This window comes from Pezoporus flaviventris, unplaced genomic scaffold (genome assembly GCF_033815535.1).
Source record: "Pezoporus flaviventris isolate CSIRO_AGI_PZ_B2104156 unplaced genomic scaffold, CSIRO_AGI_Pfla_v1 ptg000015l, whole genome shotgun sequence".
Classification (NCBI taxonomy): domain Eukaryota; kingdom Metazoa; phylum Chordata; class Aves; order Psittaciformes; family Psittacidae; genus Pezoporus; species Pezoporus flaviventris.
This window is the reverse complement of record NW_026892563.1, coordinates 43,185,319-43,203,984: the sequence shown is the minus strand read 5'-3', so window position 1 is coordinate 43,203,984 and position 18,666 is coordinate 43,185,319. Positions and strand designations below refer to the sequence as shown.

The following is an 18,666-nucleotide window of genomic DNA, read 5'->3' as shown; positions in this document are numbered from 1 at the left end:
GACTAACAGAGGTATTCGCTTTACAGCACGGAGGATAGGATTTGATGGACAGACAACAGTTGCCAAATCTTGGAGCAAACCACTTACTGAATGTCAGTACTGTCACATCTTCAGTTTACGCAGTGCTTTAAGAGAAGGCTGTATGCTCTGTCTTGTGCTGTAGATTACGGACTACCCCATTTCTGAGTTCCGAAACTGAGCGAACGGAGAACACTTTGGAACTACAAAGTAAACGCCGAGACTTGGTGTTCCTAAGATTTTAGGGAAGCGAATAGACACGTGGCATACTACATCTTGAAAATTAGGTTGTTGCATGTGACTGCAGTAGTGCAGTGTCTTGATTTAGAAGGTGGAGGGCAGCATTAAACTCACAGAGCTATCTTGGTTAAACCACTATTAATAAAGATGCAAAACGAAAGGCCTGCAATTTGTGTTATATAGGATGCAATGTAGTGGCTTTGAGGGCTGAATAAAGAAAATACAGTTTTACTGATGGGAAGTTATGCTTTGATCTGAAGAATGGCAGGTGTCTATATAGAAGGTGTAAAATAGTAATATTATTTGTTATTAGTAATATGTATTAAGTGTATAATCTGTGTTATGTCTTCTTAAAAACAAAAAGAATTCAACAGCGGAGCAAAGAAGTATCTGAACTGAAGGTATGCCCTTGGCCTCTTGCAATGGCTGATGTACTAAAGTTTACAGGATTATGTCTGCCATCCTATTTTATGTTAAATATAAAATGTATATGTAACTGTTTCTGACCTGTTTGGAAGTGAACCTTTTCAAACCATATGCATTCTAAGTGGTGCATGTTAGAGGTGTTTACAAACACTGGCCAAATGTGATGTAGGTTTGTTTAACCTGGTTTACTTAGTTGGGCTTAAGGCAGCGCTGTGACCAAAACGAAACAAGTTTTGGCATGGCCACTTGCAATGTGTTTTAGTTAGAAATCAAGTTCATTTAGCAACTAGGGCATTGCTTTTTTTCCTCTTTGGTTATGCCTTGTTTAAGAAAAAACGATTTAAATACAGAGATTCAAATCTCCTATTTGCATTCTCCTGTAAAACAGCGATTTTGAATTAAAACCTTACAAGGTCTTTTCAGTTTATTTGCCTGTTCAAATTCAGCAAAAGGCACTCATCCAGGAAAGAGCAAGGAAACAGACAAGAAACAGTCTGCTTATAATTTCTGTTCCTTATTTTACTATAAAACTATAAAAGGGGGTGAGTGGATGAGAAGAATAAAGCTGCAAGTGGTAGCATTCCATTCAGCTTACCTTTTTACTGCTAAATTCCTGTCTGTGTTTCTTGCCAGTGAATGCTTTGGTCCAGTAGTTTCTTCTTGTTACCTATAATGAGATGCTACCAATTCCATGGAGGATTTTGCTGGATATAGTTCAGTGCCAGGCCCGGAGGCTCCTGAAGCCCTTGCAGGGTAGCAATAGAGTAAGAGTCTTCTCCAGTGCTCTGCTGAATTAACCATGTGTGTTCTCAGAGTTAAGCAAGTGTGTTCTGGAAGAATGTAATTTATATTGCCTTATACCTGAGATGCTCTTGAGCTGATTTGGTGACCTTCTGTCCAAGGCAAGATCCTGTAGTCAGTGCAAGGATGTTCTTCAGCTGAGGTGTTGGTACACGTCTCTGGAATATGTATATAGAGATACATGCTTCTGGACATGGTATTACTAAAAATTATGGTAATATATAATTAAAAAATTGGCCATTTTCAACGTTAGAGTACTAGAGCTGAATCCTGCCATGTTTAGTTTGATCCATTAAGGAAATAGGTTTTAATAATCCTGATAAAAAATCTGATTTTTTTCCACCCATCCCTAATAATTTCTGAGGACTTTCTCTCTGATTGCAGCCACATTTGACTGGAGGGAGCCAGGCAGCTGAGGTCTCGAACATACTTCATTCCTATGTTTCATGTAAGAAGGTCTTAGTTTTCTGTTGAGTAACCCCACTTAAGCTTTAGTTATTAACCATTGCAGTCTATACATGCAGGACAGCCATTATAAATATCCAGTTCAGGAGAATCATTCAGATAAAGCTCTGCATTCCTGGAGCTAATATCGTATAAGCACCAGGTAGAAATCTGTATGAAGCCAGGCTTCCTTACTTCTCACATGCATAGGAATTACATGATTCTAGCAAGTTTCCTTTGGCTTTGGAGGGCTTCTAAAGCGTGGTATATGAGGTGCAATGTCAAACGATAAGTATGACCACACAGAGGATATACACCTCTATTTTAGTGCATAAAACCAAAGTATGTGGATAGAATTTAAAAGGCCTTAGAAATGCGTCTATGTTTGAAAGCTGATGTTTATATTCCTAGCAATTAAAATCCTTCAGAAAATCTCAAGCGCGTGATTCTGCGTTTGAGGGCAGTGCCTTAGGGATAGATGTTCATGCTCACTGTGTTTTCCACTGAAAGGTGATTCTGCATCCTAGTAAAAAATTACATTAATAGTATTTGAACGTTAGCAAAACCTGCTGTTAAAGATACAGAAGAAAGGGATCTGGGAGTAAAATATTGGAAGTGGGAGTGGGAAGTAAACAACTGCTTCTGAATATCCATACATGATGCACTCGTTTGATCTTGGATATACCAGATGACAAGGTCATAGAATCATAGAGTGGTTAGGGTTGGAAAGGACCTTAGGATCATCCAGTTCCAACCCCCTGCCATGGGCAGGGACACCTTGCACTAGCCATGTCACTCAAGACTCCATCCAAACTGACCTTGAACACTTCCAGGGATGGAGCATTCACAGCTTCCTTGGGCAGCCCATTCCAGGTAGTCTCTGCTTGGTGGTCTCTGCTTCCTAGCAAGGGACATCGGAATCCTTACTGTAACTGACATAGTTCCTTCCCATCTGAATGCTTTTAACAATGTGGAGTAGTTGAAAAAGTTTATGTGGAAAACCAGAGGGATGTAAATGATGGAGGGTGAGGTAAAGGATGCTGAAAGAGTTACCCTGGTAAATTTCCTGAACTTAATTCTTAGCAGGAGACAGAATCACTTGTATCCTAGCAAGTCTATCACTTTGGGCTGAGCTCTAGGGTTCATAGTGTACTGAAGTTGTTGTTAACCTACCTGTGAACCCATTTTAGGCACAGAAATTGTGTGTTGCATTTGCATTCGAACTAACAGTAAAATATAGCTTCAAGAAAGTAATGCTCCTGCACTAAACATGACAAAGAGACTAATTAATGTAGTCTTTTCCTTTTCTTTTGTCCACCTCTGTCATCCTAGATGTGAGTAGTGTTTTGTAAATGCAACAAACTGAAATGAATATAAACTGTTGCATTTTGGCACTGCATTTTTCGCTAGACTTTCAAGGGGATAAAGTCATGCCTGAAAAGGACAGAGGTGAAATAAGCATCTGAAGAGAAATCTTTGGTTCAAAACAGCTATAAATGCCTTGGTTGTGAAGATAGAATGAAGACAGAAGTGCAAAAAGCAATCACTGGTGGCTGGTGTGAGCGATGCGCATGGTATACTAGGCAAATGTGAAGGTTATGGAATGGTGAATGGCAATATTAAAATGATCATAAGGCAAAATAAATAGTAAAGATGTATTACTGGAGAGAGAATGGGCCAATAAAGAAAAGAAAAAAGTGAAGAATCTTAGAAATAACCAAGACTAATTTAATTAACATTGAATTTGCATAAAATCAAAATTAATGAATTATTATATATGGCTTTCCAGCCATGCGGCCACTGACTCCCACCTGATACAGTAGTTGAACAACAGATGACTGAAAAGTTACATACATTTAATACTGTATTTAAGCTTTTCTGCGTCTAAATACATACATCCCTATTTCATAGCCTTGCAGTACATCTTGTATGAGAGCTGTGTGAGTCTTGCCAATTTTGATTTATAATGAATTTGTTTAATGAATTAATTTTTAGGTGCTTTCAACCGTAGATTGTTTCAGAAACACCGACGAGAAAACCCTAAAATGAAGTAATTAATTAAGTGTATACGTTGTGAAAATTAATTTCTTTGCCCAAATTGACTCTGACAGAGACAAAAAGATGATATGGTCAGAGCTCCGAAAAGGACTGGGTGTTAGAACATAGCACAGAGCTTGCATGTATAACAGGTATTATTACATCAGTCTCTCCAGGCAGGAATTGATTGAATCCAGCTGGCTATGGAAAATTGCTATTTGGGGTGTTTTTAAGACATTTTTAATTCTCTTTCTTGTTTTGTGAATGGGAAGGCTTTTCTGTGGATGCAGGGAATTAACATGAAGCATTCTGTTAATTTAAAAGGTATCATGTCTTCCATGCAGGTAGCATCTTTTGCCCGTCAAAAGTAAGTCTGTCAAACAGCATCTCCCTTTAGGAGTGTGGTATGATGATGAATTCTGACCTTAGCAGTAGGTCACAAAACTTGGTAAATGTGAGTCTAGTTCTCACACTTAGTTAAGCCTTCCATGTTTATGCTGGGAGGCAATGAAGAAGGGAGAGAGTGAGAACTGAGTATGCAGGGAAAGGGTGTATGCAATTTGTAGGCATACAGGCTGCTTTTGTAGGGAATTTGCTAAGGTGGTGCTAAGATTTGGGTTCTGTGGGAGTTCATTCTCTGTGGATTTTCGCTTTATTGGGTATGTGTGTTACGTACACACGTGAGAATGACTTACTCCATCATTAAAAGTATTATTTTAGGATTATAACCTGAATGAAATCGATTACATCATGGAGTCCTGAGTTCTGTCTTTCCTGCCCCTTTTTCTGCTTCAGGTACCTAGTCCTCAAGAAGGTGAAGTTTCTGCTCTTGAATTTCTGAAATCAGAACCTTGATCTGCAAGGGGAACTTCTGTCTTTTTTTTTTTTTTTTACTTTTTTTACTTTTTTATTTTTTAAGATTTATTTATTTTTAATACAATTACCAATTTAGGACTTTGGATTCAAGCATCTGAGCCCATCTGAGTTTGTTCATATATACTAATAGCTCCTTTTCTGGTTGACTGATGTGCTGGGTTGGTGAAAGGTCTCTCACAGCTGTGGCATGCTTACTTTATTGTGAGGGTGGGAACACCAGCAGGAGTCATGGTTCAACAGGAGTCTCAGGTGCCAGCAAGCTCACAATTTGCTCAATTTCCTTTGAGAGCAGGCTTTTTCTTGTTTCCCATTTGTGTTTTGACGGTGGTTTGTGTCAGAAGCCATAGTCCTGTCCTGTTTGTAAATACCATTGTTCTAGTAGTGTAAGTGTGAAAGAAAAAGCTGTTCTTCAAGCTGCTGATGGCCATGACTGGCAGCCAGTACACACAGTCCTGTGAAGTTGGCAGAAGGCAGCTCTACATAGAGGGTTTTAATTTCAAGCTCTGGAAGTACAGGTAAGCTTTTGGGAGCCCATAGTCCCTGATTCAGTAATTGGATGAAATCAGTATCAGGGAAATAGAATATTTGCATCATTTACATGATAGTAAGTCAGTGTTAAGAAGTATTTTCTGCTCATCAGCTGACCTTTTGGTGCTCACTGCCATATACCAACACATTAGCTCTACTTTCCTATTAGGAATTCCCCAATGGAAAATGAGCTGTTACTAATAATTTAAAAACAACAATAATATCCCACCCCCCAAGTCTGTGAGCTTGGTTGTAGCTTATGGTATTCAGTTAAAAATGATGTAGTGAATTATCTGGATTATATGGCACTAAACCCAAAAGTACCTTACAGGTCAAAGGTTTTTATCATTGCAGTCTCCCTTACACATCTTTTTGTCATGTAAGCATGTCCATGTTTTGGTTGGGGTTTTTTTAAGTGCATACAAACTAATTTCAACAAGAATCTTCTAAAAGAACATGAAGTGTGCATACTTTTTCATGAACTGATATTTCTGATGCTAAGCAGCGTGCTAGTATATCGAAGTAGCCAAATGCAGTGGATATAACTTGTACTGGTCTTGCTAAAGGTTGGTATGTGGAACTAGTTTCACTGACCATTCTGTGGACTGACAGCATAGGTCTTCCAGTGGTGTTAAAGTAAATCCATTTATGCATGAAAGTCATGGATCAGAATGTGCCTTTGACCGATAGGTAATTTGCAATGAGTTTTTCTAGGGCTTCGGCACAGTTTCAATGGCAGCTATAATCATAGTGTTGGAAGGGAATATGTGTGTGCTTTAGGGTTTGGGGTTTTTCAATTGTTTTCCTCTTTGATTGAAACATTCATAGGAAATTCTTTGGATGCAAACCTGATCTCAATTTGGCTACTTTTTACTGTAGCATTAGTATGCTGCTTTCAGAGGAACAGCTCTTACATACTGTGGTTATATTACTATATAACCAGAATAAATGCTTATTTTACAGTATTAATGAAATCACATTTCCTTCCCAGACAATGACTAAATCTAAGTGGCTGGAAGTGTAGTAACAGCTAGAATCGTAGCTTAATGAAGTTTTGCTCTATTTATATCAGGCTGATTTTACAGGTTTGATTATTCTTACAGCTAAGAAACATCTTCCCCCACACACCTTTGTCGAAGGCGTAGGTATGTGGTTCATTAACATGAAGTAGTGCTGCTTCCTAAGATGAAATTAGTAGTCTGTGTTATCTCATGATAAAGAGAGGATGTGTCCATTGCATAGGTGCTGTACGTCTCACTAGCATGGTCCATTGCATAGGTGCTGTATGTCTCACTAGCATGTTTTCTTTGGTCAAAAAAAAAAGAAAAGAAAGAAAATGTCAGACAGGAGCTGGCAGAAAAAAAAAACAATAAAAATCACATTAAAAAGTTGGTTTTGGGGGTATGAGAAGGTGAACAAGAAAGTAATTTTTAATGAGAAAGTAGTTTTCTGTTTCCTGACTGTGGTTTATGCCAGTTGTTGCAGTATTAAATTAGAGTGAACCAAATGGTACAAGAAGTAAAATTACTGAAGTATGGATTCTTCATCTGAGGTCTTAAGCTTTGATTTGTGATTTTTTTGCTCTATTATTGAACATGTCTCAAAACTATGGAGAGTTTTGATATTTGGAGACCAATAACTCGTGTAACTGTTGTTGCTTGACTCCATGGACTCAGTTTTCAGGTTTTCTGTAATGTCATTTTCAGCAGAAGCTCCTTAATTTTCTCTTAGCATATATTGACACATTGTAAACTACAAGATAAAGGTTTATTGTGGTGGTGTTTGCGAATAGTAAAGCTCATACCAGTGAAGAGCTTCAGGTAGGTGGTAACTAATAAACCACTGTTTAAGAATGCTTCCTTAGGATCATTGACTCAGTTTAGTAGGGTATTGGATGTGTAGTTGCAGAAGCTTCTTGCGTGAGCTCTGTCAAGTGTTTGATGGGATTATCCTAGCAAAAGGCCGAAAAGTAGCAAAAAAACAGACATTTGGTGGGTGAGTGGGTTCGTGTCGTGGTTTAAGCAGGAGCAACAACTTTGAGAGCCAATAAATCAGCATTGTGATGAGTGTCTATTAATTCAAAACAATAAATGCTTATCACAAATACAATTAGACACACTCAGGTCAGATCTGTCGTTATCTCAACCCTTCGTGCCCCACGTTGGGCGCCAAAAGGAACTGTCGTGGTTTAAGCCCAGCCACGCAGTCTCTCTCTCACTCCCCCACTTCCTTACCCCCTCCTTCCAGTAACTGCCCCCAGTTCTACATCCTGGCCATGATGTGCTGTGGTATGGAATACCTCTTTGGTCAGTTTGGGTCAGGTGTCCTGTCCCTGCTTCCTCCTGGCTTCCCCTCCTCCCTGGCAGAGCATGAGACTCACAAAGTCCTTGGTCAGAGTAAACATGACTGAGCAGTGTTATCAGCGCTGTTTCCAGGCCAAAAGTCAAAACCACAGCACACACCAGCTACTAAGAAAGGGAAAAATGACTGCTACTGCTGAACCCAGTGCAGTTCATTTTAAGAAATAACAGCATTTTGTTAAGGAGGATCGAGTATCGCTGTCCATTTTTCAAACAGTGTTCTATAACACTCTTGGTTCCTCAAAAACAGCCCATACTGAATTTTGTTTTAATTTATGGCATGGGATCTGTGTGTCATGCACACGATCTGTTTATGGCTGATATGTTTGTCAGCTGTCGCAATGACACGTCCCATTTTTTGAGTTGTAGCATTTTAATTGCAGTATTTGGCTTAAAATGGTGTTGTGCCCTTTATGACTTGGAGTTTGAGACTAAAATAATGTTCTTAAATTTGCACGACCTGGATCTTACTTAAGTGTAAAGAACAAATGTGAACCTTCATAGAATATCTTTATAGGAGCAAAATAGCTCATGTTGTATTTCAGTCACATCCATAGCTGTTAAAGTTTATATCATGTGAAAAAATGTATGGACAATATATTACATGGGAGGACTGCAGCGTGATAAGAGAGAGCAGGATATTAAAAGAGATTATATGTCTGAAAGAGGAGAGGTTTACTGTACTCAGGAATGGCAGCATGGATGTGGAAAAATGAGAATGGAAAAAGAACTTGCAGATATAAAAGACAGAAATCCAAAGCAATTGAAGGTCAAACACTGTCAGATTTTGCGTTTGGGTGATAGATGGGGCTTTGTCACTTTCTCTTGCACCCTCCTGCTCTCTGCACTTACTGCACAGTGGTCACAAGTGCCAAGATCAACTTCCCTACTCCTCTCCTAAGGCAGCCTGTATTTCCATTTGTGCCTGTGGCCATGGTAAATAGAGGAAGCAGTGCAATGCAGAACTGGGATAGAGGGTTTTCCAGGCTTTCCCGGAAAGCTGAATCACAGGCTGTTGTATGGTCATGAAACAAACCAGCCATCCAGTTACTGTATTTTCCTTTGGATTGAGGGGGAAGAGGACAGTCTTTTTCTTTCTTAACATCAGCCAGCCTTTTTCACCCTGAATTAGATGTATTTCACCATGTCTAACTGACACCATAGCTCACAGCATCCCTGAATTTGTTCCAGAGTTTGTCATAAATACCCGATACCCTTCATTGTCCTGTTAGTTATAGCCTGCTTGAGCAAATGCGACGAACAGAATTTTATCTTTTTTTCTATAGGTATTATTTTACTCAAAGCAGATGTTTTGTGACAAGTAAGTTGAGGGTGTAGCGTTGAAGAGACATGGAAAAGAAGCTGCTTGAGAGCAGCATCGTCTGGAATAAAAAATGGAGGCATGTGGAGATAAAATAATTTAATGGTATCGGTGTCGTTGCAGTTAAAAAAATGAAGTGTTTATTTTGGGGAAATTTTCTGGGAGAAATTCATTTAAGGTGCCAATGATGTTATAGCTGTGTTCATAGTATAATTTATCATATTAATTTGCTTTAGGGCAAGATTTCGCTCGTTCCTAAACAGTATCTGGATGTAATAAAACGAGGATGTAAAAATTGTAGGTAATTCTAGTACTAAAAATGAGCGCTGAGGGGACTGTAGGAGACAGCTTTAGACTGAAAAGCAACAGGTGGATCAGAAACGGGACCTTTTTGAGAGACCAGTACAAAGGCTCCATCACCACCACCACCCCCTGCCCTACTCGTCTTCCTTTCGGCTTGGAGTTTTCAGAGGTTTATGACTATGAGAAGTGTGATTGGTAAGTGCAGAAGAGCAGGAAACGCTGTGCCTTACCTTGGCCAGTCTAACCAGTGTGTTCCATAGGAGCAGTGTGGGACCTTGTAGGGTAGAACCCTTTTTGCTCTTGGATCAAACCCAAGGTGTTTCACCTGTTCCTGAAAGATGTCATAAGAGTAGCTAGTGCTTCAAGCAGCGCTGTTGTATTTCAAAGCTGCTGTAGAAGGTAACAATATAGAATATATCTTGAACTTTCCATCTTTCTCCTGTTACCCAATACATAAGAGAAAGCTATAGGTAGAGACGAGTTAAAATAACTGAGGCCATAACTGGATACTTATGGATTCCTACCCCAGGAGGAGAGACTGCAAACAAGCATCAAAATCATTCCTCTAAGAACTGGTCACTAATGGGTCCACCTTAGTAGCCGTAGAGCTACTGCTGCAATATGTGGAAGATCAGTGGTAATTTTATTAGCATCTACATTTTCAGTAGTCTTCCTTAATTTATTTAAATCTTACTATATTGTGTTTAGAAGAAGCAAATAGGCCTGTAAGAATTGTGGAGGTGCCTTTTATGGTATTAGACTGTTTTCTGGCTTTTTGCTACGTCCAGGAGTTTTTAGCATGTAACTGCAAGAATAAAATGATCTTGCTGTACCTGTTCTGGTTAGCTATCAACATGGTAATGTGCTGAAATAAGCTATTTCTTACAGCCTAACTCAGGCTATTTATTCCCAGTTCTTTGAAGGAATGCAGGTGGTCTTACTGCTTGGCTTTCTTCTCTCTACTTTCCTCATTTCAGACCTCCTAAGCAGGTATTGCCCAAAGAAGCAAAATAAATCCAGCTAAACTGGGAAAGTAAAACACTTGAAAGTGCATCTTTTTATCCCCTAGATGAGCAGGTTGGATCCCTGAAGTACATATTCTTCTATGTTATTCAGCCTAATTTTAACATTCCAGCTAATAGGCTTCCTCTGGGAGATCTTTTTTCCAGCCTGCTTTATATCTCTCACTGTTATGAACTATTTGCTGATAATCAGTCTCCTGTTTCATAATGGGATCTTTTTTAATGAGTACTTTTTGAGTTTAACCCTGGTGAATCTTATGAAAGTAGTGATTTGTATTTCTTTATTCTTTAAGTAACTTTTATATGACCATTTAGGTTTTTCTCTGTTTAGTTCTCTAACTGCTGTTACCCCTTCTGTTTTTTCTTTGGGTTCTCTGCCATTGCTGTTCCCTTTCTGTTGCTAATAGTAGGAAGTAAACTCACTGGTCAGTGTCCTAGTTTTGAACTGATGGGAGCATAGGTATCATTTGAAGGAATCTAAGAAGGCTTTTCCATGCATGGTGATGATCAGCAGTCAAGAGAAGGTCAAATGGCTGTAAGAATGGGAACGTGCAGATTAACAGTGGTTGCAGAAGGACTTCCCGGATGAAGCCAGTGAATCATGTCAAGTGTTTGAACAGTAATAGTTCTCTTTGAAAGTAATAGTTTATTAATGTTTCATTAATTGCTTGCCTCCGATTTGTACGCAAAGCTGAAGTTAGACTGAACGGTGGTAAATCAGAGACACGGAGATAGCGAAAGAGGGAAATCATTTTGATTTATACAGTGAACAGGAACGCTAGGTACTGTTTATCACCTGAAGGGAAAAGAACTGTTTCATATTTTAATGTCATCGAAAGAAATTCCTCCTTGTACAGGGGACATAAGAAACTTTCCAGTTTGGGCTTTGACAACTTGGTTATTCCTATCCAAGCATACTTGAATTAGGGAATAATAGGAAATTTCATGGATGTTTTTCATAAGCATTTTCAAGTAATATGCGCTATAACCTTAACTCTGCCATTAAAAATGTGATTCCCTATGGAAAAGAAGATTAGGCCAAATTAAGATTTAAACATCTGATTTCAACAGCTGAGAGAGATCCGGTTGAACTTGTAAGTCAATTTATGATCTCTACTTGAGATCCAGTTGAACTTGTAATCCATTTTATGAAAATTGTGGGGTTTTTATTTGGTTTTGCCTCTTAAAAATCACAATGTGACAAAGAAAATAAAGCTAGTTCCTTCTAAACCCCGTTGGTTAATTTGTATTGGTTGAGTGGTTAGAATGCAGATTACGTTCCACCAGGTTCAAAAAACAATGCTAATTCTTCTGTTGGGTAACTTAGGCACTAGTTTCTCTCTGTCTGCATCAGTGGTAAATTTCATGTGTAGTGGCAGTAAAGCAAAATGGTGATTACTGATATTTGTACTGTCAGCTCTAGTTGCTGTGAAAACTTCAGTTTTATGACAAAGCTTTCAAGTAGCTTATGATAAAATGAATCTGCTTTAAGGAGCATTTAGCAGCCTATGCCTTGCTTTGAAGGGGTGTGTGTGTGATAGAAACCAGCTGAAGGATGAGCTTATGCCGTTGTTTTTGCCGTTTGGAAAATGAAAGTGGAAAAAGGATGCATGAATCCCAAAACTTAGCCCACCATGGCTGCATTAATTCAGTCTTGAAGGACCTGGAGATATCTGTTCTATAAATTGTAAAGCACTTCCTAAGTCTTTGTAATAAACGTAAGTAGATATGTAAATAACAAACTTCCATAATAGTAAATCAGCCACACTCAACACAGAATTGAGATCAGACATTAGTGCCATCTCTTTCAGCCACAGGGAATTAGTTATTGGAGATGATCCTAGGAACTGGGCCATGACATGGGCAAGATGGCAGAATATGTTAATGAAAGATCCCAATCATTATTTGTTTTCTGAGATGAAATGTTTTGATAATCATATATGCAATGTCAAACAGGTTGTATAAACTGCACATACAAGAGACTTCAGTTGCATGGCGGCCACAGAGATACCCCATAGAGGAGGTGGATTTACATTCTTCCCTTTTCTGTATTCATTCTTGGCATTCCTTTCAGTTTACTTTATCTGTGGTTTAGAAATTTGCAGTTTGCTCCATAGTTTGCTCCACACAGTTCAGTGGGATGCACAGGCATCCAATGTGCAGCTCTGTTTCCAACCCAGGTGGAGATGCCAGAGCATCTCAGAAGAATTCCACTGCAAGCCTGGTTTTTTTTTCCCTTCTGTTCACCAAGTTTAGTAAGCACCAGTTTGAAACACACTGCTTTGTCTTCTGTCAAGGTCTGTGAGAATGCACAGTTGTTTATCAGCTTTAGAACTGAGCAGACCAAGTAAACTCACCCTTTAGTATCTTAGGAATATTTGATTTTAATAGAAGAGCTATTTGTAGTTAATGTTTCATGGAGCTGTGCAGAAGACAGCTTGAACTCATGTTTTCCTATGTGTTATTTTATTAATAATATCTTACATTTTGGTACTGGATGTACCTTTTTTTGGAAAATTTCTCTCTGCTTGGGTGGTTTTTGTTGTCTTGCATGAGGAAAGTACATAAAAATATCCTTACTTTAAGTGACTTCAGAACCTAGCTGACTGCTTCCTGCATATCTTACTGCTTACTGAACAGTGGAGTATTTATCATCCCTGAGAGGCCTGATGTTTGTGTATTCATACCTGAATGGAGGAGTTCATAAATGGTTTTCCCTGAGTAAGCAGTGCTTGTAATTTGTGCATTGCCAGCTCTAGTTACTATTACTTGTCTTCTGTTCTCTGTGAAAGTGAAAGGTCTGTAGTATACTCCCAAACTGGTGTAGTGGTTAGGAGCTATCAGTAGAACATGCTCTTAGTTTTCAGTGTGATACGTGTTTCTTCTCATGGAAGTGTTCAGGGTGGGTTTTCTTTCTTTCAGCTGTTCCTATTTTAAATCTGTAATTTGAATAGCTTAAATCAGAGCAACATAGAAGGTAGATTCATTACAATGAATGAACTACAGCTCTAGTTCTGCCAAACACACTACACCTGTATCACTCATCTCTTTGGATCCCATTGGAATTAGCAAGTTTGCCGTCTGTAAAAGTTAAACAGATACTTCCAGACCTGCAGGAACAAGCGTTAATCAATTTTTGGTTTTATTGTTGTTGTTTGAAATGTCAGTGTTATGAAAGTTCTCTCCTTTTCTCCATGCGGAGTTAGAGAATAGAGAAAGTTCTAGGGACTGAAACAGCTTTAGTGTTTGAAATATCATCATTTACTTTGAGGTCGAGGAAGAAGAATTGTACTTTTCTAAGAAGCTTGTGCTACAGTCTTACAGTGAGGTTGCATGTGCTGACCTCATCTCTGACATTTTTCTTGTTGGCAAACTTACTGTCGGGCTATGTGTTGTGCTTTAAGCCCAGTCAGCTATGCAGTTCACTCGCTCCGTGCCCCTTCCTCCCCCGGCTCCCAGAGGGATGGGGAGGTGAATCGAAAGAATGTAACTCCCACGGGTTGAGATAAGAACAGTAACTAAGGTATAACACAAATCACTGCTGCTACCACCAATAATAATGATAAGAGAAATAACAAGGGAAGAGAATGCAACCGCTCACCACCCACAGACTGATACCCAGCCTGACCGAGCAGTGATCTAACCCTTCTGGGTAACTGCCCCCTTCTACATCCTGGGCATGACGTGCTGTGGTATGGAATACCTCTTTGGTCAGTTTGGGTCAGGTGTCCTGTCTCTGCTTCCTCCCGGCTTCCCCTCCTCCCTGGCAGAGCACGAGACTCACAAAGTCCTTGGTCAGACTAAACATTACTGAGCAGTAACTAAAACCATCGGTGTTATCAGTGCTGTTTCCAGGCCGAAAGTCAAAACCACAGCATTGCACCAGCTACTAAGAAGGAGAAAAAATGACTGCTACTGCTGAACCCAGGATGCTGTGAAATGCAAAAGCAGTGTTAAAAAAGATGGAAAAGAAGGAACCTTGGCGGCGTTTTATTGGAAATGTTTAAAGCATCAGAAAACTGCTAATGGGAAGGTTAAATGTTGGCATTGTATTAGAAGAGGAGAGGGATCTTGAACTAATTTGAAGTCCACTGTTAGCCTGGCTCACAGGTGGCAAGAAAAGTTTTAATGATAGACTGGCCCAGGCCTTGAGGTAAATTATGCGTAATTATTCATCACTGCTATTTTTGGCTTGCCTGCATTTGTCCTAGACCTCTGCCTGAGGAAACAATTTGAAATAATTAGTGTGCGAGTGCACTGACAATGATGAATGAATCAAATGCATCTGGTGCCAAACACGGGTCTTGATAAGAAGCAGATAACTTCGGCAACTGTGGATTTTTTGTTTCTAAATCTCCGAGACTGGGAACAGTTGGTTCTTTTTTTTTGCTGGGCTGACATGTTCAAGGTAGAAAATTACCCCTCGCTGGGCCGTGATCAAAGTGCAGCTAGGAATTCTAGCACTGCGAACATGAAACAGGTCTGCACACTGTGTGTGCAAATATTCAGGGCAAAGAAAATGAAGGGGGTATTAAGGCGGAACGTTTTGAGCACACGGGTCAGAAAAGCCAAAAGTTAATGGTCCAACAGCAAGATGCCTTGCTTATCTTACATAGGTTGCAGGCACGTTATACGCAGATATGCAGCAACGTAAATACAGCTGTATGTCATTAGTCAGGGCAAAGCAAAAGCAGAAACAAAAAGATTCTGTTCGGATTCATGCATTATAACTTGGTTAAGAATGCTTTGGGAGGCTTCAGGTGTGTTTGTTGCTTTCTCTGGCTCGAGTGCTCAGTTTCCCATGTATGTAATTAATTCGCTTTATGTGGTTTTAGGTGTGGATGAATACGAGGCTCTTTAAATTGAAGTGTTTAATGAAGATGGGAAACAACACATTTCAATTAGCATGCCCAGGATAGCTCATTTTTATCTTGTCGGGCTAGTGAAGGAGCTCTTAATACGTTTGAGTTTGCTCATAATAAATTGAATAGAACAAGAAGAGGGCACAGAATAGTGCTCAGGTTAGTGACTCCGTAACTTAGGTGTGACTGGCGGTCTCTCAGTGCAGAGATTGTTTGGCTTATAATTACTACCTTGAAATGATTATACTGGGAGTCAAGTTCTCTGAGGCAAATATGGCTGTAAAGAAAGATTTTACAGAGTGATTTGCAAGGTATAAATTTAATAGAAGAACTGACAGGTTGGGAGCTCAGCTGTTTATCCAGTTTTGTCTCTAGGCGCTTCAGGTAAAGCTGTTACAATGAGGATTTAAGTTTTTCAGCCTATTAACTGGTGACATGTGTTTTATATGTTTGATTGGATTTGATGTGGGTTTATGGATTTGAAGTTTGTCTTCCAGCTTGTTTCATAGAATCATAGAATAGTTAGGGTTGGAAAGGACCTTAAGATCATCAAGTTCCAACCCCCCTGCCATGGGCAGGGACACCTCACACTAAGCCATATCACCTAAGCCCTCGTCCAACCTGGTCTTGAACACCGCCAGGGATGGAGCATTCACAACCTCCCTGGGCAACCTATTCCAGTGCCTCACCACCATAACAGGAAAGAATTTCCTCCTTATATCCAATCTAAACTTCCCCTGTTTAAGTTTGAACCCGTTACCCCTTGTCCTGTCACTACAGTCCCTAATGAAGAGTCCCTCCTCAGCATCCCTACAGGCCCCCTTCAGATACTGGAAGCTGCTATAAGGTCCCCACGCAGCCTTCTCTTCTCCAGGCTGAACAGCCCCAACTTCCTCAGCCTGTCTTCATACAGGAGGTGCTCCAGTCCCCTGATCATCCTCGTGGCCCTTCTCTGGACTTGTTCCAACAGTTCCATGTCCTTTTTATGTTGAGGACACCAGAACTGCACACAATACTCCAGGTGAGGTCTCACAGGAGCAGAGTAAAGGGGCAGGATCACCTCCTTAGTTAACATTTTCCTAGTGATTTTTCTAATGAGAATCCTAACATTGCCCCAGAAACTTACACTTGTTTGGGTAGCACTCACTGCAGACCTCTAATGTCTTTTGGATGCCTTTGGCAGGACATGGATGTAAAGCATTGTTTAGACTATCTAAGCAAAATCCCTGTTCCTAAGAGGAGTTCTGCTGTGATACGTTTGTATGATCAGATATTTTTCTTGTCAACATCTTAGGGCCATGTCCAAATCCCTTAAAATCACTGAAAATTTTTGTTCATTTGCTTGTTCTTTAATCTCAGTGGTCTCTGGTGTTAATGTGGGAAGAGACCAAGGAAAGAGTCTTCATCTGATCAGTTCAGAAACTGAGTGAGCCCAAGTATTAAATGCTGATGTGTTGCATAAGCACCATTCAACCTGTGTACTCAGAAGCAAAAACTGTCTGACTAGCATGGGCCATTTTAAGTTATTTTAACTGCCAGAGATCCCAGAAGCAAAACTCCTCACAGTTCTGAGGCTACCAGGTAGGATGTCAAAGGAATGCCTGCACAAAGGCCCCGTCGCAGTCAGACTGCTGAGAGCTCTTTTTGTTGTCTTTATTGTGGATTCTGCTTCTCTTCATGACTGGTGAGCTCCTGCGTGTCCAGCATCTGAAGCTGAACCTACTCAAGCGTTGTCTTTCTTCAGCCTGCTGAATGGGTGCCCCAAGATGTATCTTAAGTGGATAGTGCATATCCACTGTACCGAATCCAGGGGCATCTTGACCTGTGGCCAGAAGTTGGGGTACAAGTTTTGGTTACCCTGTAAATTGTCTCTCTCCAGAAGTACCTGAATCCAGACCAGATCTTACTATTCAGCACAATTTCTCACTCTCCTGGAACACACAGGTCCTGTGGGGGAAAAAAAGATGTATAATTGCCTAATTAGGTGTATCATAATGCGTATGCACGGTGGAGCACAGTTAGATTTCCATGTGTCAAAGAGCATACAACTGATTGACATTTCAGTGGCTCTGCAAAGAGTGAGAGGAAATGATGCTATTTTCTGCATTCCTGTCTTTCTGAGGATCTGGTGGGGATGGTTTCTATCATTAGACATTACAGGCCCTTTAGTAAAGAATTTGTAGCTCTGCAATCAGCCTACCATTTGTATTCTACACTGTCAGGTTATTTTGACCTGCAGGGCAAACCCAGCATCCTGACTCATCCCCACTTCCCATTGCACTTAATGTTCCATGGGAGATGGGATAAGGGCATTGTTGCATGGCAGGCGACAGTGTTAACTGATGGTGCAGTGATTTCTAAAGGATGATGACTGGAGCACTGGATGAATGTCTGTTTTCAAACTGGAAGGAGTCAGATAATTAAAAAAGAGGTGGTGAGCTCTTCTAAGTTGTTCAAGCTGCTTATAATCAGTATTCAGGTTTTGACTTTCCTGAAGACCTTGCCACATGTTGCAGAATGCTTCCGCTTGCTCAGCTGTGCTTCCTTAAGTGCAGTGGCTTAAATGCAATGAAGCTCAAAGCATTTTGTCAGTGTTACTGAATTGTATCTGGACGAATTCAGTAGCTTGTTCTGCAAGCGGCAGAACAAAGCTGTTTTATTTTCTCCAGACTGATATACTAACCCTAGGTTGCCCACATATGTCTTGTGGCTTCTGTCCTTAATAGCAATGCCATTATTCTGTGTCCATTCTCATTCCTTATAAGGAGTTTAAAACTAATTTCTGTATACACTGGTTTCCTCTTTGCACTTGTCCTCTTCCTTCACTGCCTCTGAACTCCCATGGGTAACCAGCAGTCTTTTTATGTTGGACCTGTACTCTTAAAAGCATGAGTATGCGTGTGGACCCGGGGCAGCTGTTAAGCCGCAGTGTAGCTGTAGCCTTGCCTTTCGTAAGGGGCTTTGTCCTTCTGTCCTTTACCTGACCAGTGACTTCCACAAAACTCACTGAAATCCTTTGAGACCCAGTCCTCTAAAGCTTAGATGAAATTGGCCAGGAGTTTCCAAAGGGAATGGTAGCAGTATGGATGGGGTAAGGAGGAATAAAATTGGTTGGCATAATGATTTAAACCTTGTGTTTTGGGGAAACCAGACTAAACCGCCTTACTTTCTGCCTTTTGCAGAGTATAATGTGTGATTAGCTGAATCTCGTCTGTTGGTTTGGGATCCTAAAGTTCTCCAAAGTGTGTTACAAATCTGTCTGATTCCAAAAAGTGTCAGCTTTGCATGCAGACCTGGTGAGAGCTGAAAGATGTGTGAAATCGCTTTCAGTAGTCAGCTTCTCATTCCCTAAACACCTGATGAGGTTCATGTAGGATGTGTGTCGGGAATTGCATGAAGTGTATTGTACTACTAAAATGTCACCTCTC

At 40.1% G+C, this 18,666-nt stretch overlaps 1 protein-coding gene across 3 annotated transcripts in view; it reads left to right on the top strand.

The window, feature by feature from the left end:
* Window positions 1–18,666, top strand: part of EPHA3 (EPH receptor A3) — a 216,701-nt gene that overhangs the window by 28,858 nt on the left and 169,177 nt on the right. The window contains exon 1 of one of the 3 annotated variants that reach the window (XM_061454342.1): window positions 5,193–5,357. The exons of the other annotated variants lie outside the window; for them this stretch is intronic. The gene's annotated coding sequence lies outside the window, so the exon portion shown is untranslated. Of the gene's footprint in view, window positions 1–5,192; window positions 5,358–18,666 lie in introns of those variants that run through there. 3 annotated transcript variants of the gene reach the window in all.